The sequence below is a fragment of the Malaya genurostris genome, chromosome 2, assembly GCF_030247185.1.
Source record: "Malaya genurostris strain Urasoe2022 chromosome 2, Malgen_1.1, whole genome shotgun sequence".
Lineage (NCBI taxonomy): Eukaryota > Metazoa > Arthropoda > Insecta > Diptera > Culicidae > Malaya > Malaya genurostris.
Window position 1 is genome coordinate 344624937 of NC_080571.1, and position 27661 is coordinate 344652597.

Sequence of the window (27661 nt, forward strand, 5' to 3'; positions counted from 1 at the left end):
ATTGATGCAATGCCACAAAGTCGATAAGGTAAAAATAGAACTTCTCCGAGGTACACAGTATGCATGTACGCCGCACTGTTTCTTCACATCCTCTGGATAGCTCTTTGATAAAGCATGTCTACGAATTGGATGATATTTGCACGTTATAAAATATGGGACTCAAAGACATGCTTTTCGATATTCAATTCATCTATCTTTCCCAATTCGTTTCTTATATAGTATATGAAAATTCCAGAAATCCACTGTAGAAAAGTTGTCAAAATCAGGATCGGAAAAAATTTATTTCACACGCCTGCAGAAAGAAAAGCAGAATAAAAGAAAAAATGACAAAATCTGGATCAACTTCGTTCGATTTTGATAAAACTTTGCACTCGGCTGCAGTATGGCAAGTCATTTATTTTACACCGATAATGAACTATCAAATAAGAACTCACAAGTTTAAAAGGTATTTGGCAAATTTCAAGTTCTGATTGAAAATAGTGATACAAATTCTATCTCAGAATTCAAAGGTCCTTTGAACAATTGTATATTTTATTTTGTTTTATTTTATTTCATTAAATTTTGCTTTAGTTACTATTTCTTTTTTTATTTTATTTTATATTATTTTATTCTGTTTTATTTTATTTTATTTTATTTAAATTTCAACCTACCCCAGGAAAACAGACTTTTCAGGAACATTAAGTTAATAACATTAGCTGTGTTTTATTACATTTTTGTTCGTTATGATGCTATGAAAATAAGAAACAGAAAATAGGAAAATCAAAGTCTTGGCCTTTCTCTTTCAACAGACTTTGCAGCCGATTCATAGCGTACAGAATCATTGCATGGCTAGTACTACGATTCTACTGACACTAAGAATCCTTCCATGTCGGGGAAAATTGAAGATTGAACAATAAAACATGAAAAATGGAAACAGAAAAATGGGAAAGAAAACATAGAGAACGAAAAACCGAGAGCGATGAAAGTTTAAAGAAACAATCAAAATGGAAAATAAAAGATTAGGAACAGGGAAAACAAAGATAATAATGATTAGAAAATAGGATATGGCCAATAACAGGAAATAAAAGATTAAAAACGATAAATGGAAAAGATGAAACTTCTAAAAGCAGAAAGTTTTGAAATTTCAAAATTAGAAAGCTTAAAATTTTATTACATTGGAAATTTAAAAGCAATAAGGTTGAAATATTTGAAAACTGATAGCTAGAAAATTATGAATTTACAAAAATGAATAACTTTCAGAAAAATTATGAAACTGCTTAGCATGCGAAGATTGGAAAATAGAAAATGGGAAATGGAAAGAGAAAAATAAGAATAGAAAACGGAAAATGATAAATAGAAAATGAAAAATGAAAAAATTGAAATTTCAATATGGGAAATGGAAAACGATCATTGAATTAGATTAGAAAATAAAAAAACAGGAAGTTAGGAATAAAATATTGAAAATAATTATACTAAAAAGGAACAAACAAAATGGAAATATTTGAAAGCTGAATGCTAGAAAATTATGAATTTACAAAACTGAAAAACTTTCTGAAAAACTATAAAACTGCTGAGCATGCGATGAACTGGAAAGATTGGAAAATAGAAAATGGGAAATGCAAGATGAACAATGAAAAAAAGAAAAAATGAAAATAGAAAGAGAAAATTAAGAAAAGAAAATGGAAAATGTTAAATAGAAAATGGTACATGAAAAATTAAAAAATTGAAATTTCAACATGGGAAATGGAAAACAAACATTGAATTGGGTTTGGAAATAAAAAACAGGAAGATAGAAATAAAATATTGAAAATTCATATACTAAAAAGGAACAAACTAAAATGGAAATATTTGAAAATTGATTGCTAGAAAATTACAAATTTACAAAACTGTAAAACTATAAAACTGCTGAGCATGCGAAGATTGGAAAATAGAAAATGGGAAATGTAAGATGAACAATGGAAAATAGAAAAATGAAAATGGAAAGAGAGAAACAAGAATGAATGGAAATGATAAATAGAAAATGAAACATGAAAAATGACAAAAATGAAATTTCAACATGGGAAATGGAAAACAAATATTGAATTGGGTTTGGAAATAAAAAACAGGAAGATAGAAATAAAATATTGAAAATTAATATACTAAAAAGGAACAAACAAAAATGGAAATATTTGAAAACTGATTGCTAGAAAATTATGAATTTACAAAACTGAAAAACTATAAAACTGCTGAGCATGCAAAGATTGGAAAATAGAAGATGGGAAATGCAAGATGAACAATGGAAAATAGAAAAATGAAAATGGAAAGAGAGAAACAAGAATGATTGAAAAAAGATAAATAGAAATGAAACATGAAAAATGAAAAAAATGAAATTTCAACATGGGAAAGGGAAAACAAACATTGAATTGGGTTTGGAAATAAAAAACAGGAAGATAGAAATAAAATATTGAAAATTAATATACTAAAAAGGAACAAACAAATATGGAAATATTTGAAAACTGATTGCTAGAAAATTATGAATTTACAAAACTGAAAAACTATAAAACTGCTGAGCATGCGAAGATTGGAAAATAGAAAATGGGAAATGCAAGATGAACAATGGAAAATAGAAAAATGAAAATGGAAAGAGAGAAACAAGAATGATTGAAAAAAGATAAATAGAAATGAAACATGAAAAATGAAAAAAATGAAATTTCAACATGGGAAAGGGAAAACAAACATTGAATTGGGTTTGGAAATAAAAAACAGGAAGATAGAAATAAAATATTGAAAATTAATATACTAAAAAGGTACAAACAAATATGGAAATATTTGAAAACTGATTGCTAGAAAATTATGAATTTACAAAACTGAAAAACTATAAAACTGCTGAGCATGCGAAGATTGAAAAATAGAAAATGAGAAATGCAAGATGAAAAATGGAAAATAGAAAAATGAAAATGGAAAGAGAGAAACAAGAATGAATGGAAATGATGAATAGAAAATGGTACATGAAAAATGAAAAATTTAAAATTTCAACATGGGAAATGGAAAACGAACATTGAATTGGATTTGGAAATAAAAAACAGGATGTTAGAAATAAAATATTGAAAATTAATATACTAAAAAGGAACAAACAAAAATGGAAATATTTGAAAACTGATTGCTAGAAAATTATGAATTTACAAAACTGAAAAACTATAAAACTGCTGAGCATGCGAAGATTGGAAAATAGAAAATGAGAAATGCAAGATGAAAAATGGAAAATAGAAAAATGAAAATGGAAAGAGAGAAACAAGAATGAATGGAAATGATGAATAGAAAATGGTACATGAAAAATGAAAAAATTTAAAATTTCAACATGGGAAATGGAAAACGAACATTGAATTGGGTTTGGAAATAAAAAACAGGAAGATAGAAATAAAATATTGAAAATTAATATACTAAAAAGGAACAAACAAATATGGAAATATTTGAAAACTGATTGCTAGAAAATTATGAATTTACAAAACTGAAAAACTATAAAACTGCTGAGCATGCGAAGATTGGAAAATAGAAAATGGGAAATGCAAGATGAACAATGGAAAATAGAAAAATGAAAATGGAAAGAGAGAAACAAGAATGATTGAAAAAAGATAAATAGAAATGAAACATGAAAAATGAAAAAAATGAAATTTCAACATGGGAAATGGAAAACAAACATTGAATTGGGTTTGGAAATAAAAAACAGGAAGATAGAAATAAAATATTGAAAATTAATATACTAAAAAGGTACAAACAAATATGGAAATATTTGAAAACTGATTGCTAGAAAATTATGAATTTACAAAACTGAAAAACTATAAAACTGCTGAGCATGCGAAGATTGGAAAATAGAAAATGAGAAATGCAAGATGAAAAATGGAAAATAGAAAAATGAAAATGGAACGAGAGAAACAAGAATGAATGGAAATGATGAATAGAAAATGGTACATGAAAAATGAAAAAATTTAAAATTTCAACATGGGAAATGGAAAACGAACATTGAATTGGATTTGGAAATAAAAAACAGGATGTTAGAAATAAAATATTGAAAATTAATATACTAAAAAGGAACAAACAAAAATGGAAATATTTTAAAACTGATTGCTAGAAAATTATGAATTTACAAAACTGAAAAACTATAAAACTGCTGAGCATGCGAAGATTGGAAAATAGAAAATGAGAAATGCAAGATGAAAAATGGAAAATAGAAAAATGAAAATGGAAAGAGAGAAACAAGAATGAATGGAAATGATGAATAGAAAATGGTACATGAAAAATGAAAAAATTTAAAATTTCAACATGGGAAATGGAAAACGAACATTGAATTGGGTTTGGAAATAAAAAACAGGATGTTAGAAATAAAATATTGAAAATTAATATACTAAAAAGGTACAAACAAATATGGAAATATTTGAAAACTGATTGCTAGAAAATTATGAATTTACAAAACTGAAAAACTATAAAACTGCTGAGCATGCGAAGATTGGAAAATAGAAAATGAGAAATGCAAGATGAAAAATGGAAAATAGAAAAATGAAAATGGAAAGAGAGAAACAAGAATGAATGGAAATGATGAATAGAAAATGGTACATGAAAAATGAAAAAATTTAAAATTTCAACATGGGAAATGGAAAACGAACATTGAATTGGATTTGGAAATAAAAAACAGGATGTTAGAAATAAAATATTGAAAATTAATATACTAAAAAGAAACAAACAAAAATGGAAATATTTGAAAACTGATTGCTAGAAAATTATGAATTTACAAAACTGAAAAACTATAAAACTGCTGAGCATGCGAAGATTGGAAAATAGAAAATGAGAAATGCAAGATGAAAAATGGAAAATAGAAAAATGAAAATGGAAAGAGAGAAACAAGAATGAATGGAAATGATGAATAGAAAATGGTACATGAAAAATGAAAAAATTTAAAATTTCAACATGGGAAATGGAAAACGAACATTGAATTGGGTTTGGAAATAAAAAACAGGAAGATAGAAATAAAATATTGAAAATTAATATACTAAAAAGGAACAAACAAATATGGAAATATTTGAAAACTGATTGCTAGAAAATTATGAATTTACAAAACTGAAAAACTATAAAACTGCTGAGCATGCGAAGATTGGAAAATAGAAAATGGGAAATGCAAGATGAACAATGGAAAATAGAAAAATGAAAATGGAAAGAGAGAAACAAGAATGATTGAAAAAAGATAAATAGAAATGAAACATGAAAAATGAAAAAAATGAAATTTCAACATGGGAAATGGAAAACAAACATTGAATTGGGTTTGGAAATAAAAAACAGGAAGATAGAAATAAAATATTGAAAATTAATATACTAAAAAGGAACAAACAAATATGGAAATATTTGAAAACTGATTGCTAGAAAATTATGAATTTACAAAACTGAAAAACTATAAAACTGCTGAGCATGCGAAGATTGGAAAATAGAAAATGGGAAATGCAAGATGAACAATGGAAAATAGAAAAATGAAAATGGAAAGAGAGAAACAAGAATGATTGAAAAAAGATAAATAGAAATGAAACATGAAAAATGAAAAAAATGAAATTTCAACATGGGAAATGGAAAACAAACATTGAATTGGGTTTGGAAATAAAAAACAGGAAGATAGAAATAAAATATTGAAAATTAATATACTAAAAAGGTACAAACAAATATGGAAATATTTGAAAACTGATTGCTAGAAAATTATGAATTTACAAAACTGAAAAACTATAAAACTGCTGAGCATGCGAAGATTGGAAAATAGAAAATGAGAAATGCAAGATGAAAAATGGAAAATGGAAAGAGAGAAACAAGAATGAATGGAAATGATGAATAGAAAATGGTACATGAAAAATGAAAAAATTTAAAATTTCAACATGGGAAATGGAAAACGAACATTGAATTGGATTTGGAAATAAAAAACAGGATGTTAGAAATAAAATATTGAAAATTAATATACTAAAAAGGAACAAACAAAAATGGAAATATTTGAAAGCTTATTGCTAGAAAATAATGAATTTACAAAACTGAAAAACTTTCTGAAAAACTATAAAACTGCTGAGCATGCGATGAACTGAAAAGATTGGGAAATAGAAAATGGGAAATGCAAGATGAACAATGAAAAAATGAAAATAGAAAGAGAAAAATAAGAATAGAAAATGAAAAATGGTAAATAGAAAATGGTACATGAAAGAAATTGGGACATGGAAAATGGAAAACGAACAATGAATTAGATTTGGAAAAAAACAGGAAATTGGAAATAAAATATTGGAAATATAATATACTAAAGAGGAAAAATAAAATTTGAAATAAGGAATATGGAAAAGGAAATTGTATTTAAAAAATAATTTCCTATTTCTAACCTCTTATTTCCTATTTTTCATGTCCTATTATTTTTCTATTTCTTGTTTCAATTGTTTTATTTTTCCTATATACATTTTTCATTTCCTATATTTACGATTTCCTATTTTTATTGTTTCCTATAGAAACACTGTTTTCATTGCATATTTTTTATACTGTTACATATAATTGTTTCTAAATGCCAAACAGACTGTGTACAGCATTCTTTTTCGTGACATTTTGCATTGGACCGATTTTAGCACGGTTCGTTTTTGGCAACATAATCCTTCGAATATGTAAACCAGATGATGGCAGCTTTTTCGAGTTGAAAGCAATTCCATGATTATATTGATCTAAACTACTTACAGCAATAAATGCTGGAAGAACATAACACCCATATACCATTTGAATCAGTTCGTCGAGATCAGCAAATGCGTGTGTGACAAATAATTTCACTCAATTTTTTTCGGAGATGACTCAACCGTTTTCTACAAATTCAGATTCATATGAAAAGTCGCATGCTCCCAAACAAGGTTCCTGAATTATGTTTGGATCCGACTTGTGTTGTGTAACTCATTTTTCTCGTAGATGGCTGAATCGATTTAAGATTGAAATGAAATCTAAGAATCATTTAAGATTCAAAGAAAAGTTTTTAGATCCTTTAAAACATCTGGCTTTTCAGTCAAATCCAACTTCCGGTTTAGGGGATACAGGGTGATTAGTATAAAAATGTCTATTTCACATAAATTAATCAGGTTTATCGGGTTCGCAGATTTGGATAGTCGATAACCAAATAAACTTATTTCAATTTTAGTGGTATTCAGTTTTCGATTCAAATTTAATTCGCACTACGATTTCTCAAAGATGTCTACACTGATTTTCAAACATTTTGAAACAAATGTAAACTGTACAGCTACTCAGATGAATTTATCTGACTTCGGCTACACCGATTTTCGGATTCCGGTTCCTCAAAGCTCAATCGTTTTCTCAAAAAATTTAAATCGACAAAGACAAAATTAATTAATTTTATCCAATTCTGACTTCCGGGTCTAGAATTATAGGATGATGAATTTTTAAAATTCAAACCGATATAGAAGATGACAATTCCGAAGAGCATTAAAGTTCGGACTCAAAACTATTGCAATTTATTCGTCATATGGCCATACGAATCGGTTTGGGTTACGCTGGTTCCTGAATACCGGCTCTGGAAGTACCTTAAATTACCCTAAACTGTAAAGTGGAACTTACTTCGACATATCATGGAATGTTTAATCGATTGTCTCACTTTTAGATTCAAATTCGCTCCGATTTGCAGTTTCGACATTACAGAGTAATGAGTGATTAAAATCTCAAATTGTCGCTTAAAACGACGGTCATTAAAATAATGTAATGAGAACTGACGCACCGAAGAATATTCATGCAAAAAACACATGCGGATTGATAAAAAAAAGGTATCATCTCACTGCTAGGCGGATTAAGCACGTACGTATCCCCCGCGTTAAAAGAGACCTCAGTGTAGGCCTATAATTGAATGCTGTGGCGGCCAAGTAAAGCGAAGCATGCTTGGATCTTCCAGTCAATTAAGCTATTTTTTCAGGTGTTTTCATATGCAGGGTAGTTTTATTGGCAAAACAATTTTCCCCGGTTAGGAGATAGCTACGGATTCGAGTCCCGTCTCTGCGGTAACATTTTCGCGGTTCTCATTACATAGTTGCCTTCGTATGTCATTTTTCCCATCTGTTTTCCTCGTTAGATACTGATCAAATTTGGAAAGGTAAATCACTGGAATAAAAATCAAATCATCGTCATCTGTTCGAAAGTGGCACGAACTGATTATATTTTTGAGCAATCGTATCGGTATGTGAACAGTCCGTAATTTTTCATCACGACGATGCTCGGCCACCGTTCGTTTACATCATAGTTCAGACCGAATACTACTGGTATTGCTAGATGCAGAGAGTTCTAACTGAAATACGCTTCCCTTAAGGTGAGGAAATCGAAAGTTGTATATAGGCTCAGAGGGCGCGATTTAGTTTTGGAAAATTGGGAAATTCTGAATAAATTCGGATAAACTCATGCCACAATTCATTTCTAGTTATTCTATACATATTTCCGGTGCAATGAAATCTTTTCAACAGCAATTCTACGAGGTGTGTATCCGCCGTTCGGCCCAATCTAGGTCAGTCAATTGCGTTTATTTATTAACCAAGCCTTCAGAACCGTTTCCACCGTATCGAAGTGACACGCCTTTTCATAGTTTTTCCTCGTCACCGGCACCGTAATCAGCGTGGCACACACACTCACCATTCCGTCACTTTCATCAGTTGTCACGTAAGACTTGACTGACAGAGACTGCCAAGGGTTCGCTCGGTGTGTCCAATGCGGAACCGGTGTCGCATGATCTGTCCGCTTTGGCTGGTAGCCTGAATTTCAAATTAAAATCAATAAAATTCTTTCCACACTATGCCGTTGCAGTTTTGTTTTGCGCTTGATCTAAACTGCAGTAGCCGTACGGATTGTATATACCCTTCCGATAGTACACAAAATCCAACAAACAACAACAGGAATATTAGTTTGGGACGGGGAGTGGAAGTGACGGACATGACACGAAGAAGCAGCATCAATAATTCCGAATTGGCAGCAGCTTAACTGTAAAGTCTATCGAGGAATACCAAATGGGAAAATAACGAAAAGAAAAATGTTATTTCGAATCGTCACCGGTTCCAGTAAATCGTGCTTCGAACATGGAACAGTGAGAAAAACTTCTCACGGCACGGCTTGCTGTCTGTACTCATCGAGCAAGCGTTTTCATTTTTTTTTCTGTATGTCAACTCATAGCAATTGCTGTGCGCTTGGATAAGTATATGGGCATTCACAATAAAAAGCTATAAAAGCTGTGAGGTTTTTTCAACGTTCAACGATGGCTTTCTGCATCCAACTCCATCGGGCTATTCATAAGCTGTACCATAGTTACGAATTATTTTTTCTCCTCAGCGTTATCTTCGGAACGCTGCCTGAACTATAGATTTGGTATTTTTTTAAGTGAATCCACTTAAATTCGAAACCAAAACAAGAAAATTGTTCATTTTTAGATAACTTCATAGTACATTGAAAAGTTCCTACACCTGATAAAAACCAACAATTTTCCTCTGACAAATCCAAACAACAGTCTCCCTAGACTACGAACTAGCAGGCGTCGACTGTAGATGCTGATGTTGTGTCGTTTTCCATGACAGCAAAGCGGACGTCAGCTGACTGAACGAAAATGTATGGGTTAGCTAACAGCTTTACCCCGCTGGTGTATTGTGCAGAAAGGACAAGTTCTGGCGTTGTTGTTCTTTTTTTTTTCGCGCTGTTCTCTTTTGGTCCCTCTATTGGCTATGAAGTCCATGTTTATTCAGTGTCACTCCCTACGGGATCAGAGTGCATTATGCTGCTGTATTATGCCATAGTTGAATCTGATTTAACATGTACATTCTGGGGGCTCTGTTGTCTGTTCAAACTGTTGATGTTGACATGTGCCCAGTTTGAAAACCAGAAAATGAGCAAAATTTCCACCATGCACGGTAAACTAGGGTATTAGATAATTTTGCCTGAACAAAATTCATCGTACCTCATGGCCGACTTGGATGGATTTCAAAGAGTTAGCTCATTTTCACTCGAACAAGTTCGTGCAAGCATCGATATGGGACGATATTGTGTGGTGCAGCAGTTGGAAATGGCCATACCTTTGACCTAATGAAGAAGTCGAGCTTAACAATGTCATCAATGAGGAACGCGAAGTTCATCGGTGTACAGGAAAGTAAATAGTAAAAGTTCTTTCACAATTCGGGTCGAGGGTCGTAAAATTAAGAACTGTTAACGGCTTTCGTAGAGAGTTTGTGCATTGTGCCACCCTGAGGAAAAGCTTAGGTTCTCTTAGTGGACTTCTATTACTCTGCAGTAAACTTGGTTGTAAGTCTGTTGAATACGACTTACTTTAATATGAGACGCGCCTTTTCATGATTTAGCCTCTGAGAGAGTGATAAGTTTTTGATCGTGAATATCTTTTGTTGTATCTAACGTATCAACAAAATTTTGCTACATCCCATCGGAAATACGATCATCAATTAATAGTAACATTTTCAGTTGTATGACATAATCACAAATAATTCCAAATTAAAGTTTTTCGAAATGTTTGGTATCAACGAGTCAAAGAAGAAAATTCATGACACCTTTCTCTTGTCTGAGCACTGGTTAAACTGGTTTACACTTAATATGTTTCGTTCAATCTTGCCTGCGCAGTTGACTGAGCAGTAAGTGAAGCAAGTGCATCATTCCGATTGGTTCAGAATCAATTTCGGAACGTTCACAGAGCCAGTTTCTCTTCAAAGAATATCGATTGCGTCATCCTGCTGCTGGTCGTTTGCATTGAAAATACAACGAAAAGGCTCCAAATATTATCTAAATAATTATGAATATTACTTCTTTGCAAATCGGAGATAAAAGTCATCAGTTTAGTGCAAATTTAGAAAAACTTGCTTAGTTTTGTGCACTATTCGCAGTGCAAAATTCGCACCAAACTCTTTTTTATGCGATTTTTTAAGCGACTTTTTTATGCGAATTTTCAGAGTTATGCGGTTTTTTATGCAAATTTCCAGAGTTAGGTTTTTTTATACGGCTTTTTTATGCGCCTTTTTTATGCGAAGTTTCAGAGTTATGCGGTTTTTTAAGCGAATTTTCAGAGTTATGCGGTTTTTTATGCGACCTTTTTATGCGAAGTTTCAGAGTTATGCGGTTTTTTTAAGCGAATTTCCAGAGTTATGCAGTTTTTTATGTGAATTTTCAGAGTTATGCAGTTTTTTATGCGAATTTTCAGAGTTATGCGGTTTTTATGTGAATTTTCAGAGTTATGCAGTTTTTATGCGAATTTTCAGAGTTATGCAGTTTTTTTTATGCGGTACGTAAACTCGCATAAAAAATGACTTACTAAGGTCTATTTCTATGCGGTCTTTTTGATGCGTTTCTTTTTACGCGACTTTTTCATTGCGAAGTTTCAGAGTTATGCGGTTTTTTATGCGAATTTCCAGAGTTATGCGGTTTTTTATGTGAATTTTCAGGTTTATGTGGTTTTTTATGCGAATTTTCAGAGTTATGCGGTTTTTTTTATGTGAATTTTCAGAGTTATGTGGTTTTTTTATGCGAATTTTCAGAGTTATTGCGAATTTTCAGAGTTATGCGGTTTTTTATGCAAATTTCCAGAGTTAGGTTTTTTTATACGGCTTTTTTATGCGCCTTTTTTATGCGAAGTTTCAGAGTTATGCGGTTTTTTAAGCGAATTTTCAGAGTTATGCGGTTTTTTATGCGACTTTTTTATGCGAAGTTTCAGAGTTATGCGGTTTTTTTAAGCGAATTTCCAGAGTTATGCAGTTTTTTATGTGAATTTTCAGAGTTATGCAGTTTTTTATGCGAATTTTCAGAGTTATGCAGTTTTTATGCGAATTTTCAGAGTTATGCAGTTTTTTTTATGCGGTACGTAAACTCGCATAAAAAATGACTTACTAAGGTCTATTTCTATGCGGTCTTTTTGATGCGTTTCTTTTTACGCGACTTTTTTAATGCGAAGTTTCAGAGTGATGCGGTTTTTTTAAGCGAATTTCCAGAGTTATGCAGTTTTTTATGTGAATTTTCAGAGTTATGCAGTTTTTTATGCGAATTTTCAGAGTTATGCGGTTTTTATGTGAATTTTCAGAGTTATGTGGTTTTTTATGCGAATTTTCAGAGTTATTGCGAATTTTCAGAGTTATGCGGTTTTTTATGCAAATTTCCAGAGTTAGGTTTTTTTATACGGCTTTTTTATGCGCCTTTTTTATGCGAAGTTTCAGAGTTATGCGGTTTTTTAAGCGAATTTTCAGAGTTATGCGGTTTTTTATGCGACTTTTTTATGCGAAGTTTCAGAGTTATGCGGTTTTTTTAAGCGAATTTCCAGAGTTATGCAGTTTTTTATGTGAATTTTCAGAGTTATGCAGTTTTTTATGCGAATTTTCAGAGTTATGCGGTTTTTATGTGAATTTTCAGAGTTATGCAGTTTTTATGCGAATTTTCAGAGTTATGCAGTTTTTTTTTATGCGGTACGTAAACTCGCATAAAAAATGACTTACTAAGGTCTATTTCTATGCGGTCTTTTTGATGCGTTTCTTTTTACGCGACTTTTTTAATGCGAAGTTTCAGAGTGATGCGGTTTTTTATGCGAATTTCCAGAGTTATGCGGTTTTTTATGTGAATTTTCAGAGTTATGTGGTTTTTATGCGAATTTTCAGAGTTATGCGGTTTTTTTTATGTGAATTTTCAGAGTTATGTGGTTTTTTATGCGAATTTTCAGAGTTATGCGGTTTTTTTTATGCGGTACGTAAACTCGCATAAAAATGACTTACTAAGGTCTATTTCTATGCGGTCTTTTCAAGCGACTTTTTTATGCGAATTTTCAGAGTTATGCGGTTTTTTTATGCAAATTTTCAGAGTTAGGTTTTTTTATGCGGATTTTTTATGCGGTTTTTTATGCGATTTTTTATGCGAAGTTTCACAGTTATGCGGTTTTTTTATGCAAATTTTCAGAATTATACGGTTTTTTATGCGACTTTTTTATGCGAAGTTTCAGAGTTATGCGGTTTTTTTAAGGCGAATTTTCAGAGTTATGCGGTTTTTTATGCGACCTTTTTATGCGAAGTTTCAGAGTTATGCGGTTTTTTTAAGCGAATTTCCAGAGTTATGCAGTTTTTTATGTGAATTTTCAGAGTTATGCAGTTTTTTATGCGAATTTTCAGAGTTATGCGGTTTTTATGTGAATTTTCAGAGTTATGCAGTTTTTATGCGAATTTTCAGAGTTATGCAGTTTTTTTTATGCGGTACGTAAACTCGCATAAAAAATGACTTACTAAGGTCTATTTCTATGCGGTCTTTTTGATGCGTTTCTTTTTACGCGACTTTTTCAATGCGAAGTTTCAGAGTTATGCGGTTTTTTATGCGAATTTCCAGAGTTATGCGGTTTTTTATGTGAATTTTCAGGTTTATGTGGTTTTTTATGCGAATTTTCAGAGTTATGCGGTTTTTTTTATGTGAATTTTCAGAGTTATGTGGTTTTTTTATGCGAATTTTCAGAGTTATTGCGAATTTTCAGAGTTATGCGGTTTTTTATGCAAATTTCCAGAGTTAGGTTTTTTTATACGGCTTTTTTATGCGCCTTTTTTATGCGAAGTTTCAGAGTTATGCGGTTTTTTAAGCGAATTTTCAGAGTTATGCGGTTTTTTATGCGACTTTTTTATGCGAAGTTTCAGAGTTATGCGGTTTTTTTAAGCGAATTTCCAGAGTTATGCAGTTTTTTATGTGAATTTTCAGAGTTATGCAGTTTTTTATGCGAATTTTCAGAGTTATGCAGTTTTTTTTATGCGGTACGTAAACTCGCATAAAAAATGACTTACTAAGGTCTATTTCTATGCGGTCTTTTTGATGCGTTTTTTTTACGCGACTTTTTCAATGCGAAGTTTCAGAGTTATGCGGTTTTTTATGCGAATTTCCAGAGTTATGCGGTTTTTTATGTGAATTTTCAGGTTTATGTGGTTTTTTATGCGAATTTTCAGAGTTATGCGGTTTTTTTATGTGAATTTTCAGAGTTATGTGGTTTTTTATGCGAATTTTCAGAGTTATTGCGAATTTTCAGAGTTATGCGGTTTTTTATGCAAATTTCCAGAGTTAGGTTTTTTTATACGGCTTTTTTATGCGCCTTTTTTATGCGAAGTTTCAGAGTTATGCGGTTTTTTAAGCGAATTTTCAGAGTTATGCGGTTTTTTATGCGACTTTTTTATGCGAAGTTTCAGAGTTATGCGGTTTTTCTAAGCGAATTTCCAGAGTTATGCAGTTTTTTATGTGAATTTTCAGAGTTATGCAGTTTTTTATGCGAATTTTCAGAGTTATGCGGTTTTTATGTGAATTTTCAGAGTTATGCAGTTTTTATGCGAATTTTCAGAGTTATGCAGTTTTTTTTATGCGGTACGTAAACTCGCATAAAAAATGACTTACTAAGGTCTATTTCTATGCGGTCTTTTTGATGCGTTTCTTTTTACGCGACTTTTTTAATGCGAAGTTTCAGAGTGATGCGGTTTTTTTAAGCGAATTTCCAGAGTTATGCAGTTTTTTATGTGAATTTTCAGAGTTATGCAGTTTTTTATGTGAATTTTCAGAGTTATGTGGTTTTTTATGCGAATTTTCAGAGTTATTGCGAATTTTCAGAGTTATGCGGTTTTTTATGCAAATTTCCAGAGTTAGGTTTTTTTAAACGGCTTTTTTATGCGCCTTTTTTATGCGAAGTTTCAGAGTTATGCGGTTTTTTAAGCGAATTTTCAGAGTTATGCGGTTTTTTATGCGACTTTTTTATGCGAAGTTTCAGAGTTATGCGGTTTTTTTAAGCGAATTTCCAGAGTTATGCAGTTTTTTATGTGAATTTTCAGAGTTATGCAGTTTTTTATGCGAATTTTCAGAGTTATGCGGTTTTTATGTGAATTTTCAGAGTTATGCAGTTTTTATGCGAATTTTCAGAGTTATGCAGTTTTTTTTATGCGGTACGTAAACTCGCATAAAAAATGACTTACTAAGGTCTATTTCTATGCGGTCTTTTTGATGCGTTTCTTTTTACGCGACTTTTTTAATGCGAAGTTTCAGAGTGATGCGGTTTTTTATGCGAATTTCCAGAGTTATGCGGTTTTTTATGTGAATTTTCAGAGTTATGTGGTTTTTATGCGAATTTTCAGAGTTATGCGGTTTTTTTTATGTGAATTTTCAGAGTTATGTGGTTTTTTATGCGAATTTTCAGAGTTATGCGGTTTTTTTTATGCGGTACGTAAACTCGCATAAAAATGACTTACTAAGGTCTATTTCTATGCGGTCTTTTCAAGCGACTTTTTTATGCGAATTTTCAGAGTTATGCGGTTTTTTTATGCAAATTTTCAGAGTTAGGTTTTTTTATGCGGATTTTTTATGCGGTTTTTTATGCGATTTTTTATGCGAAGTTTCACAGTTATGCGGTTTTTTTATGCAAATTTTCAGAATTATACGGTTTTTTATGCGACTTTTTTATGCGAAGTTTCAGAGTTATGCGGTTTTTTTAAGGCGAATTTTCAGAGTTATGCGGTTTTTTATGCGGTACGTAAACTCGCATAAAAAATGACTTGCAAAGGTCTTTTTTTTTATGCGGTCTTTTTAATGCGATTTTTTTAAGCGACTTATTTATGCGAATTTTCAGAGTTATGCGGTTTTTTTATGCGGCTTTTTATGCGGGTTTTTATGCGACTTTTTTAGGCGAATTTTCAGAGTTATGCGGTTTTTTTTCCGGGAGTTGTTTTTACGCACACATTGTTGACATTACTCACACGTTTTCAAAGCGTCTTGCTCCCTCACGAAGGGTCAATAAATTTACAATGTTACTGAGCCTACTAGTTCACGATTACTGACACAACATTTTTCAATAGATCGTATGGGACATTGCAATATTGAGTTTATCTTTGTCGAAGTTTCATACACTTCAGACAAGTCTCCTGATTTATATGATACATTATTCGAACGGGAAGTCAAATTTTATAAAACCAGTCTAAGGAGATACTGGGTAGTCTCACCGTTTTCAATAGTTTTAATTTCAAAACAATTATTTTCTTACACTCAAACGTAAAGCTACAGATGCTCCGAAAAGGAATTCGGTTTCTGTTAAGCAAAATAGTGAAACTGGATCATATTTTCTACCATTTCATAGAATGGGCCCCCTAAATACCCAAGATTTTAAATATGGCAGTCAAGGACGAAAGTTTTGTTTTGTTGATCATGGCACAGATTTCTCACAATTGGTGATTGTGGTGTTCCAAATGAATCTCATCAAATTGAGTGCTTTAGTTTTTGAGAATTTAATCTATGTATCAAATGTACTGCTCTAGAATGGATAGAGTAGTACAAATTATCATCCAGCAAAACGGGATACCAGTTGAATGCCTATTGTAGAAACGAACCTGACGGTAGACAATGTTTGTGCCCCGCCCCGTCTTAGCGATTTCGGAAGCCTCATGAAATGCCTCGTGCATGCATTCATTGTATTTGCCATTTAAGAGAGAAAAGTTTTCTGTTTTCGTTTATTGTTCTTTATAATTTGAGATTATAAACTCATCGGTTGGTGTTCAGAATTTATTTTATTATTCATTTCGACTATCAGAAAATTTCGTTTCGATTGTCGAAACCCGCCAGAATCGCCAACGACGCAAAAAAAACTGGCATCAAGGATCTTCACCAGCAGAATAGATAACGCAAAAGTTTTCTGAATAATCTTGCCTCACTTTTCAGTAGATAGCTGTATATGGGACTATACTTTTCACAAAACGCCTACAGGGAGAGATTCTTTCATCTGTTTCTCGAGATATCTCGAAACTCAAACAACAACGACAAATGTTCTTCTGCAAGACATCCAGTCAAGTGATGTTTTCTAACCGCAAGTTTCAACAACAGGAAGGGGAGAAAACTTCGGAATTCATAAATATTTAATCATATTTCCGAAGTTGTCACACTCAAAACTACACCTTAGCTGTCGGCTACAAGAAGATCTACCCGCGCCACCAAGCAGACAGTTGACGACCGGAGGCCGCTCCGGGCATGATAAACTGACAGACCGATAACCGTTCGCTTGATTCGCAGCGAAAGCGGAATTTTGCGCACCTTCTCGCATCTATGTCTGTGTGTTTTTTCCTTTATCAGCATTGCGGTGTTCGTTCAGGAGAAGAATTCATGCGTTGGAAAGTGTTCTCCATTAAGCGACACGGCCGGTGATTTGTGGGGAATTTAAGATTTAAGGATTTAAGAAAAATAAACATGGAAATAACGCGCAATGCGAACATAAAAATCCCAATCCGAACTTTCATTCACGCTTTTGTTATGGAATCTTGTTTATTTTTCATGACGTCAAACTAAAGGTACTGCAATTTACGGCTCTTGAATGGTTGGATCAGGTCAACTGTCGTTTAACTTATTACAATTATCATTCTTTAACAATCTTGCAACGAACCTGTGGTTACAAACTGTGCCTAAACAGAAGGTCAAATTCCCCTTAAAGTGAATCAAACTGTTTGCATTGGAAAACCCGGCGAGAGCGAGACACAGAGATAAGCTATAAAATGTATCCTAGACTTGGGCGAACGTTGTTCGTATCTGATCTTCGATTTATATTCCAATTATTGATAGTAAATTGGAATTTACTGAAAATCGATGATCTGCGTGTGCGTGCAAGGAGTGTATGTAGAATGGCTTCTGTCGCTTACCGTTCGCTATGAGCTCAGCACGACGGCAGCTATAAGATAACGGCATGAATTTCCTTAACAGTACACATAATCATTTCCCGCCGCTGACAATAACCAGTTTTCGAGGAACGACATATTTTGCCGACAGATAAGACGCCCAGTAATGTCAGCTAAAGGAAAGATGCGCAAGGATTGCTGTGTTAGGTTTGTTTTTTTTCCTGGTACGTAACCATGCCAACTACAGTGGTCATCAACTTTCGTGATTTCGCTTCTCAGGAAAACCACCGCTAGAAACAGGAAACAGTTCACGGTCGCAATTTTCCTTTCATCGAAAAGTGTGGCGAAATGATGTTTGACAAGCTGCCGCCAAGTCTCGGAGGCCCATTTTTAAAGCTTGCTTCAGATAGAATTGGAACAAAGACAATTACCTGTATTTCAGTTATTTATTATTGAATTCAAGATCTTTTTTTAACAAATGTAACGTTTTCTTCATACTTTTAGGAAAAAATACGGATAAAATCATTCGTCACGGTTTCGAAGGAATTCTAGATTTTTTCCTGTAACACGGCGCATTACGCGGCGCATACCTTCTTCATCCATCGTTTTAGCTATCTTATTCCACCAGGTCGTCATCTGATTGATGTTTTTGACAACCTTTCCCTTTGCCTTGAGTCTCCTCTTCATGATTGCCCAGTATTTCTCAATAGGGCGGAACTGGGGGCAGTTGGGTGGGTTAAGGATTTTCGGAACAAACTGGACTCCTTCCTCTGCATACCATTCTTGAACAACTTTGCTGTAATGACAGCTTGCTAAATCTGGCCAAAACATTACGGAATGGTTGTGGGATCGAATGAACGACAAAATTCGTTTTTGGAGAAACTCTTCCTGGTATAGTTCCGATGCCATTGTCTTATTTGTCGAACACTTTCGCTTTTTTGCCACAGCTGCAAATGACCTGCCAAATCATAAATTTGTCGGCAAAAACAAATTTAAATTGGGCTGGAACATCCCCCCGAGCCGTTGCCAAGTAAAATTTTTGACCTGGGATTTGCCCGAAGTCAGCCTTGACATAGGTTTCATCGTCCATCAGAAGACACCCGTCAAACTTGGTCAGCACCTGGTCATGTAGTTTTCGAGCACGAATTTTGACCACACTATTTTGTTTTATGGTCCGATTTGGCTGTTTGCTAGCTCGATACGACTTGATTCCTTCCCGGAGTCGAGTTCTCCTCACGGTACTATGGGCAGCACCGAATTTTCTGGCCAGATCACGGTCCGAAAGATTAGGATTACTCTTAATCGCTTCAAAATCTTACCACGCAGTTTCCGGTCGCCAGTTCCACTCCGACGATTGGCTTGAGACTTCCGAATTGTCGTCAATGTTTCCTTGTACCGTTTGATAACGCGCCATACGGTATTTCTGGGCAATTTCCGCTGTTTAGCTAGCCTAGATGCAGACCACAATGGATTTTCCGAATAACTGTGCATAATTTTTTCTCTTCTTTCGGCTTCCATGTTGATTGTTTATAAAGTACAGTCGATTTGCGGAATGTGAAAAATCATACGTGAAGCTGATAAAATTCCCGACACGTGAGCGCCGAGTACTTCCAAATCCGTCCAACAGGAGCGCCACAATATGAGCAAAAGTTTTGTTCCAATTCTAAATGAAGCAAGCTTTATGTACCATTGGACTCAGTTGGACGAAAATGTCTGTGTGTGCACTTTTCGAAGATATTTTTACTGCTCAATTTTCTCAGATATGGCCAAACCGATTTAAACAAGCTTAGGTTCGTTGGAAAACTACTATTGAGCCATTTATCAACTTCGCTGTGACTTCTTGTTCCGGAGATATAATGGTATAAGTGACGTATACGACAAAACGCGTTGTTTTTATCGCACAATTTTGTCAGAGATGAATGAACAGAATCCAACAAGCATAGGCAACTGATGTAGCTGTTTTTGTCCACAATGATCGGCATTTTTTTAAAGTTGTAGTCTGTTGTTTATGTTGAGAAAGTTCTCTCTCTCCATGAGAGCCCAATACCTACCGCTCGATATGTCGCAACTCTGAGCGGTAGGTTGAGGCCATGAACTCCATTCGCTTTATACCATTCCAAAACATCTATGGCGTAGTGACAAGATGCCAATTCAGGCCAAAATAGCAAGGGACTGCGATGGCTGCGTAGAAATGATAACATCAGCTTCTTTGGGCATTCTCCACGGTATATTTCCTTTTTTATTCATAAAAAATTTTTTATTTCGTATTTCGGCTCATATGCACTTACGCTAAACGTGGCCGTTTAACAATAGCAAAATATGTTTTCTTTTGGCTGGATCTATTTGACATCTTCTTTCTTGGGGGAGAAGCGTTTTCATTGCAATCCAGAGAATGAAGGAGAGCAGTGGTTCGCGGCTCGAGTCGAAGTTCAAATGAGAGCGCGACCTGAGCGTTTCACGTTTTATAAGGAGTGTATCGAAAATAAGGTATCCAGAAATTTCTCTTTTAAATTATGATAAAAAACGATATTTTATTCAAACTAAAAATTGATCTTTATTGTATGAGGTTAAACTTGAGCATAATGAAAACCGGATGAAATTTAAGTTATTCCTTCACGAATTTTCGAACTTTGATCGAACGCTCTTCATCAAGTTCCGGACAAGTGTTGCATCGCTTTTTTTGAACGCTTGAGCCCATTTTTTTCGGAACTCCTGCATGATTCCAGTTGCCTTACCTTTTTCTTGAAGACCCTCTTCACGATTGCCCAGTAACGTTCGATGGGTCGAAGGTCTTCTGGAGACACTCAGATCGATAGATTTCTGCATTTATAGTTCCGGTAGTATAAAAAATGATTGACTTCAAACCACAGGAACATATTGCTTGCCATACCAGTACCTTTCGACCGAATTTCTCCACTTGAATCGACCTGTCCGCATCGCTCACATCCTCCCCAACGACGACAGTAAAGTATTGTGGCCCTGGAAGGGTTTTTGAGTCCTCCTTTACATAAGTCTCATCGTCCATCAAAACGCATGCATCCGGACACTGCAAAAGATGAGATTGCAATTTCCTGCTCGCTTCTTCTGTTCTACACTTTGTTTCGAGATTTTTTGCTTCTTGTAGGTCTTCAGGTGATTTCGTCTCTTGATACGCTGGATCATTCCCACACTCGTTCCTGCTTTTTTGGTCAAATCACGTATTGACATTGATTTGTTCTTCATGATTAGAGATACCACTTTCCGGTCCAGTTTTGGGTTTGAAGAATCGGGTTTTCTGCCTCTTCTTGGTAGCTCATCCAAAGAATAGTCTTCCCCGATCTTATTAATGGTGATTTTAACACTGCCATGATGAATTCCAAACCGCTTCGCCAATTTTCGCATAATAATACCATTCTCACTTAGCCATGTGTCCAGAACCTTAATTTTCACTTCCTTTTCAATACGCAACATTTTGAAAACGCAGAATTTCAACCGCACAAACAAGTAAACAAACGAAAGCTGACAGCCAAACGCACAGCATGCTGTGATCTGAGCATAAAAAAAACCATCACAAATACATGCGTACAACACAAATGTATGTGGATAGCTTATTTTCGATACACTCCTTAATACTAAAAGCCATTAGAAAGGTTTTTTTGCATAATGTTCCCCATCGTGTTCCACTTTTCAACTCCAATGCAAACGACCAGCAGAAGGATGACGCAATCGTTCTTGTTTGAAGCGAAACTGACTCTCTGCCAACGTCCCACAGCAGAACAGCTCACAATGCCGATTGATTCCATACTGAACCAATTTTGGTTAAGAGCTTTCTTTTTCTGTGATTTTGTTTGTAGCTTTTTCACAAATGGGTGGTTTCAATGGCAACCAAAATAGGAACATATAGAATTTTGAGGTCGATTATTGCATTTCGGATTAGCATATTTTAGTAAAAGAAACTATCAAAATGCTGTACGGGATTCATTTCTGGCATTCATAAGAGTCAAATCATGAAATTCTCTACGATCTTAAATACTGTTCGGAGCATATTTCTCGAACGCGAAGCAGTCAAATGCTGGCTTTATTCGCATTTGTTTGGTGCAAATTTTGCACTGCGAATAGTGCACAAAGCTAAGCAAGCTATTCTCAATTTGCACTAAACTGATGACTTTTATCTCCAATTTGCAAAGAAGTAATCTTCATAGTTCTTTAGATAATATTTGGAGCCAATGGAAGGTCTGATTTTGCCTTATACTCCCCATCGTTGTCCACTCTTCGTTGTATTTTTCTTCAATGCAAACGACCAGCAGCAGGATGACGCAATCGATATTCTTTGAAGAGAATCCGTCCGTCCCGCAATTGATTCCATACTGAACTGAATTCTTGATACTGGAACTGGAACTGAGTTCTGGACCTGAACCGATCGGAATGATGCACTTGCTGATATGCACTTGAAATATATCAAGTGTTAACCAATTATACAAACTCATATACTAGAAAGGCGTCACAAATTTCATTCTTTGACACTCGTTTATACCAAACATTTCAGAAAATTTTAATTCGGAAATATTTGTGATTGTGTAATACAACTGAAAATGTTATTATTAATTGATGATCGTATTTCCTATGGGATGTAGCAAAAAATATGTTGATAGGTTAGATACAACAAAAGATATTCACGATCAAAAACTTATCACTCTCTCAGAGGGAAAATTTTGAAAAGGCACCCCATATTAAACTAACTAAACTCTAACTTTCCTCGGAGAAGGCTAAACCGATTTTCACAAAATCAGATTCAAATGAAAAATCTTGATCCGACTTCCGGCTCCGGAATGACAGGGTGATTAATGTAAAAAAACTCAAATTCGAATTTCTTACCCACTTTCAGAGATGACTAGGCCGACTTTTACAAACCTATATTCAAATGACCAGATGAAATTCAGAAATTTTGTGTGATGAAGTCTCATCATCACACAAAATTTCTGAATGTCATCTGGTTTTGGCTTCCGGTTCCGGAATTACAGAATAAAGAGTGTTGAACATTTCAAACAGTTATACAGAACAGTGATGCAAAATCAGTTCCAATCGATAGGCCTCGTTAGTTGACGACCAAACGTATCCATTCCGGCTACACCAGTCCCCGGTTTCCGGTTCCGGAAGCACCGGAAATAGTGATGGCCAACTCCAAAATAAAACGAACTCACTTTTGGCCAGCGTTGGCTGGGCCGATTTTTCCAATCTAAAGTTCAAATGAAAGGTCTAATGATTCTATACATAATTCCGGTTCCGAAATTGAAGGGTGTTTTAATGTGGAACACATTTTTGTTTTCTATATAGGGGTTGAAAACTCAAGAAAAATACACGTAGAAATGTGGTCTGATTTTGAACTATTGCAGCTCAGTATATTTTGAATCAATTATGTATATTATTACATCATTTGATTGGAAATATTTCTAAGATTCGATTTGAATGTATCAAGCCACGTATTTTCAATTATGAATGATTGAAATTTTGATTAGTAGCGAGCATTGTCCTATTTTGTCTGCTAAAAATCTCCGGCATATCGGATTTCCCTGCCATAGACGACGGTTTTGAAGGAGTAAGCGGGAAAGCATCGCACTGATTGGTCAAAATTATAGATATCGTTTCAGTCCTACGCGTAGCATGCCAAAGGTAGGTTGTTGCTAGACAGCAAGACAAAAAGCGCCATAAAACGATTTGAAGCTTTAATTGGTATGCTCTGATCTTGTGTCATGCAAGATCGGATGAAATTCCATGTTATGTCGTTTTCGCCTGAGAAATTGACATCTACCCCAGGGTAAATTTTGAGTGCATAAGATTAATTTCTAATTTATATAAGATGAACTCGATTGGTAATGAGAAAAGGTTTATCGCTTCAACCGAAATCGCAGAATGGTAGTAATGGTAAAGAAACGCTATAAAAATAACTGATTGCATACAAAACTTGAACACAAGCTTGGCGAAAAGAAGCTTAAATATCGATATCTGTATCGCAAGCATGTTCAAAGATATAATTGCATACATTTGGGCTATTGATATAATTTCGTCCGCTAAAAAACATATACAAATCATGACAAATATAGTCTATATTCTTGGTTCGTGTGTTCGGTTTTGGTTCATAATAAAAACTAAGCAGACTCTCGTGCATTTGCGGATTCAAAAGTGTGACGATTAATTGAAAATGTCGATCATTAGAAATTTTGGTTGCCTTGTTCCACATCAATGGCTCGAACAACCCCATGGGGCTGATCCTTGTAGTTTTTCAGAAAAGAATAAACCTATGCATTATCTTCTACAAAATTATGGGATTTTATATTTTCTACAATTATTCCAAACAAAATATGTAAAAAAAATAACTTGAAACAAGTTATGATTAGAAAACTAGTTTTAAGGGGGTTGTCATAATTCAATAACTAAAACTAACTTTGGAATGGCCTAAAAAAAAGTTCCATCGATTTCCACTTAGATTTTTTTTTATAGTATTGGGCATATATTTTCCTATAAATTTTGTAAAAATCAGCTGCATAAAGTTGCATATTTCGCTTCGGTGTAAGGTTTTATCATAGGTAAAAAAAGGTAAAATGTTGTATAACTTGGCCAGGAAACAACAAACCTATGCACTACATTCAACAAAAATATTGGATTTTTTATTTTCTTCAATTATTCAAAACAAAGTATGCATAAAAAAATAACTCGAAACAAGTTATGAATAAAACATTGATTTTAATGGGGTTGCCACAAAAACGCTATGTATATCCGAAACGGTGCGACCTACACTTTTGGTATATTTGACAAAGTAAATTATTTTTAATAGTTCTAAAAGTTTGTCGAATAAAAAAAATTTTTATCTCTTCAGAAAAAAAAGTTATGGTTATATTTTTTGTCAAAGTAGGCCATGAACAATTATGGATAGAATCAAATTACGCGGTATATATTTGTAAACAATTTCTTCAAAGCAAACAGTCGAAATAGACGGCGAGGTCACAGATGCAAGTTTGACTTGCGCAGGTATTCTTGAGCACGGGGTTGGCAGTTTCAAAAACCTCTTGCTCAAGAATTTGAAGATATGTATTGGATTGCAAACGCTTGAATTCAGTATCGATCGCCGAGGATGGGACAAAATCTTATCCTCAATCAAACTCGTATCGTGTTACCTTCGCTGGTTCGGCTCTGCCAAATTATGTCCTTCTGGACAGGATTCGTCTACCTGTGCGTCTTTTCGTGCCGCGGGTTATGAACTGTACTAATTGCCAACAACTGGGACACACCATTGTGGGCATCGGCCCCGTTGTTCGCGGTGTGGAGAGTATCATGCGGATGGGTCTTGCAGAAGAGACATTGAAAAGTGTCTCTTCTGCAGGGACGGTCTGCATGATCTCTCAGCATGTCCCGCCTACAAATTGCGTGGAGATAAGCCAAAGCTAATTTGCAGAAATGTAAAAAAACCGAAGCAAAGAATAGCTCCTGATCTAGAAAAACTGAGATCTGATAAGGAGTTTGCAATACTTCCTAAGACAAAAAAAAACTCACTTACCCCTAAAGACCAGTCAAAGAGTCAGTAAAATGCTGGATTTATTAAATTTTCTGATATAGTGGACTGGATTTTTAAAACTTTCAATATTTCTGATCCCTTGAAAGGTCTATTGATGACCTTTGTACCCGTAACTGAGACTTTTTTGAAACAGTTGACTGTAAAATGGCCCCTTCTTTCAGCGATCGCATACTTCGATGGCTAATTTATCCGATGAGGTCACAGATTTGATCACTGTTTTACAATGGAATTGCAGAAGTATCATCCCAAAAAAAGATTCCTTCACACATTTATATATACCATGAATTGCGATGCATTTGCATCGTGCGAAACTTGGATAACCTTTGAAATATCTCTCAACTTCCACAATTTTAATATTATTCGTTTGGATCGAGAAACCCCCTATGGAGGAGTACTTTTAGGGATCAAAAGTGCTATTCCTTCTATAGCATTTTTCCCATGGAAGGAATACAACAAAAAAGTAAAATATGTTGAATATTTATAGTCTATTATAAACAGGAGCTCTAGGCTTTGTCTTCAGAACAAATTTTTGATTTATTAACAAATATTCAGGCCAACCAGGCGTTATGTAGTACCTATTTGGTCAAGTTGTTGTTCCTCCAAGAAGAAAACATTCCTAAGTATTCAGAATAAAATTCTGGAATTGATCTTGAGGCGTCGTCCTTCCTAGTTTAGTACAATTGAGTTGCACAGAATAACAAATAAAACCATTGGATGTATTGTGACATAGTATTATAAGCGTTTTCCGACAGAAATCGATGCAATCTCCAGTCGAATCGTTTCGCTTTTTGTATTAGTTAGCAGGTTAGTATATAAGTTACTTTTGGATTATTATACATTACAAATAAGTTTACAATAAGGGCTGGGGTCCACTAGGGAATTGATAGTACCTATTAGCTCTCTCCGGACAGTACCAGCCTAGATGCCGTGTGGAATCCGGCGGAAAAAAATGAGCCAAGAATAGATCTACTGGGTTCCTGCTTCCATGTCGTAAAAGGCGACACATGCAGGAGTTCGTTTTCCTTTCAGTTATTAGATATTTTCAACGTTTCACTTCTGATTACTCTATTTTACTGAATTATCTCTTCACTCAACTTATCAATTTGCGACTAACTTCGGAGAAAAGTTTTATTTGATATGTTTTCTTCTTCTATGTTATTGATTGTCTTTCAAGATTATACAGGGTCCGGCACTCGAAGTGTAACCAACTTCAGACCTTCGAGCCTGGCGTCAAGGCAAATGCGACATATTATCGGGAAAGTATTCTGGAGGTTGCTTTGAAGCCGTGGGCAGACAAACATTTCGGTGGCAGACCATGGACGTTTCAGCAGGACTCGGCACCGTCTCACAAAGCTCGAGTGAACCAAGAATGGCTGAAAAACAACGTTCCGAACTTCATCACGTCCACACAATGGCTCTCGAATTCACCAGATGCGAATCCAATGGATTATTCTCTTTGGGCCATTTTGGAGAGCAAAGTCCGAACTAAAAGATACACCAGTCTCGAGGCGCTGAAAAAAGTTATTGTCCGCGAGTTGTCCAAAATACACCTGCAAGTCACATTCGGGCAGCTTGCGATTCGTTTTTTGACCGTCTCAAGGCCATAGTCAAGGCAAAAGGTGGTCATATCGAGCAAAAGTGAATTGATTCTGAATTTTGTATTATTTTTACACATTTTGTACTTTGAATTAAGTAAAAGTAATTTTCCAAACTGAATTTATGGCCTTTTTAATTGGTTACACTTCGAGTGCCAGACCCTGTAAATTGAATGATAAAAATCAACCATTGCACAAATTCGTTAATATTACAAAGTTAATAACAGAGATAACATATATCGGTATATTGAATAAATAGTAAAAAATATACTTGTTTGTTTAAAAAATAATAATTTTCTCTCGGTAGCCGGCTGCCCAGATCAACGAATATAACCAATTAATAATTTTAATAAATAATTAAAATAATGACGGGAAAATAATAAACAATCAAGACTCGCGTGAAATCTGTTGACCTTCATTTGGTGATTTAAAATGATTTTATAAAAACTGTTTAGAATATGTCAATGAAATGAATCAACTATTTTGTCTAAATCACTCGTTTATTTTGTATCACGTAATTTCATTTATTAAAATATTGGGAAGTTTTTATTCTTTACGCGATAGTATGGGTCTCCGAGGCTCCGTTCAAAAGTCGGTTTTTCCAGCAATTCTAATACCTTTCTATAGAGGAAAGGCAAAAACAATTTCAACGAAAGAGCTTTCCGCGCGAAATATAATTCAAATTTTACCCATAGTAGTATTCTTATTGTTAAAAATAATACTAATATTACCATTGTTTTTCGGTCTAAATTTCAGATGGGTTTTCATTCACCGGCCCTTGGCCTACACGATCCCAAATAATGTGACCTATTTTTGCCTCCAGAACAACTCATAATTTGCCTTTCTCACATGGTGTTGTTGGAATTGCCCAAAGTAATTTCATATCT

The 27661-nt window shown here is 34.3% G+C and overlaps 1 protein-coding gene across 1 annotated transcript in view; it reads right to left on the reverse strand.

The window, feature by feature from the left end:
• The window catches only part of LOC131431933 (tRNA-dihydrouridine(16/17) synthase [NAD(P)(+)]-like), a 224728-nt gene that overhangs the window by 144765 nt on the left and 52302 nt on the right, over positions 1-27661 (reverse strand). The gene's annotated exons all lie outside the window — the stretch shown is intronic.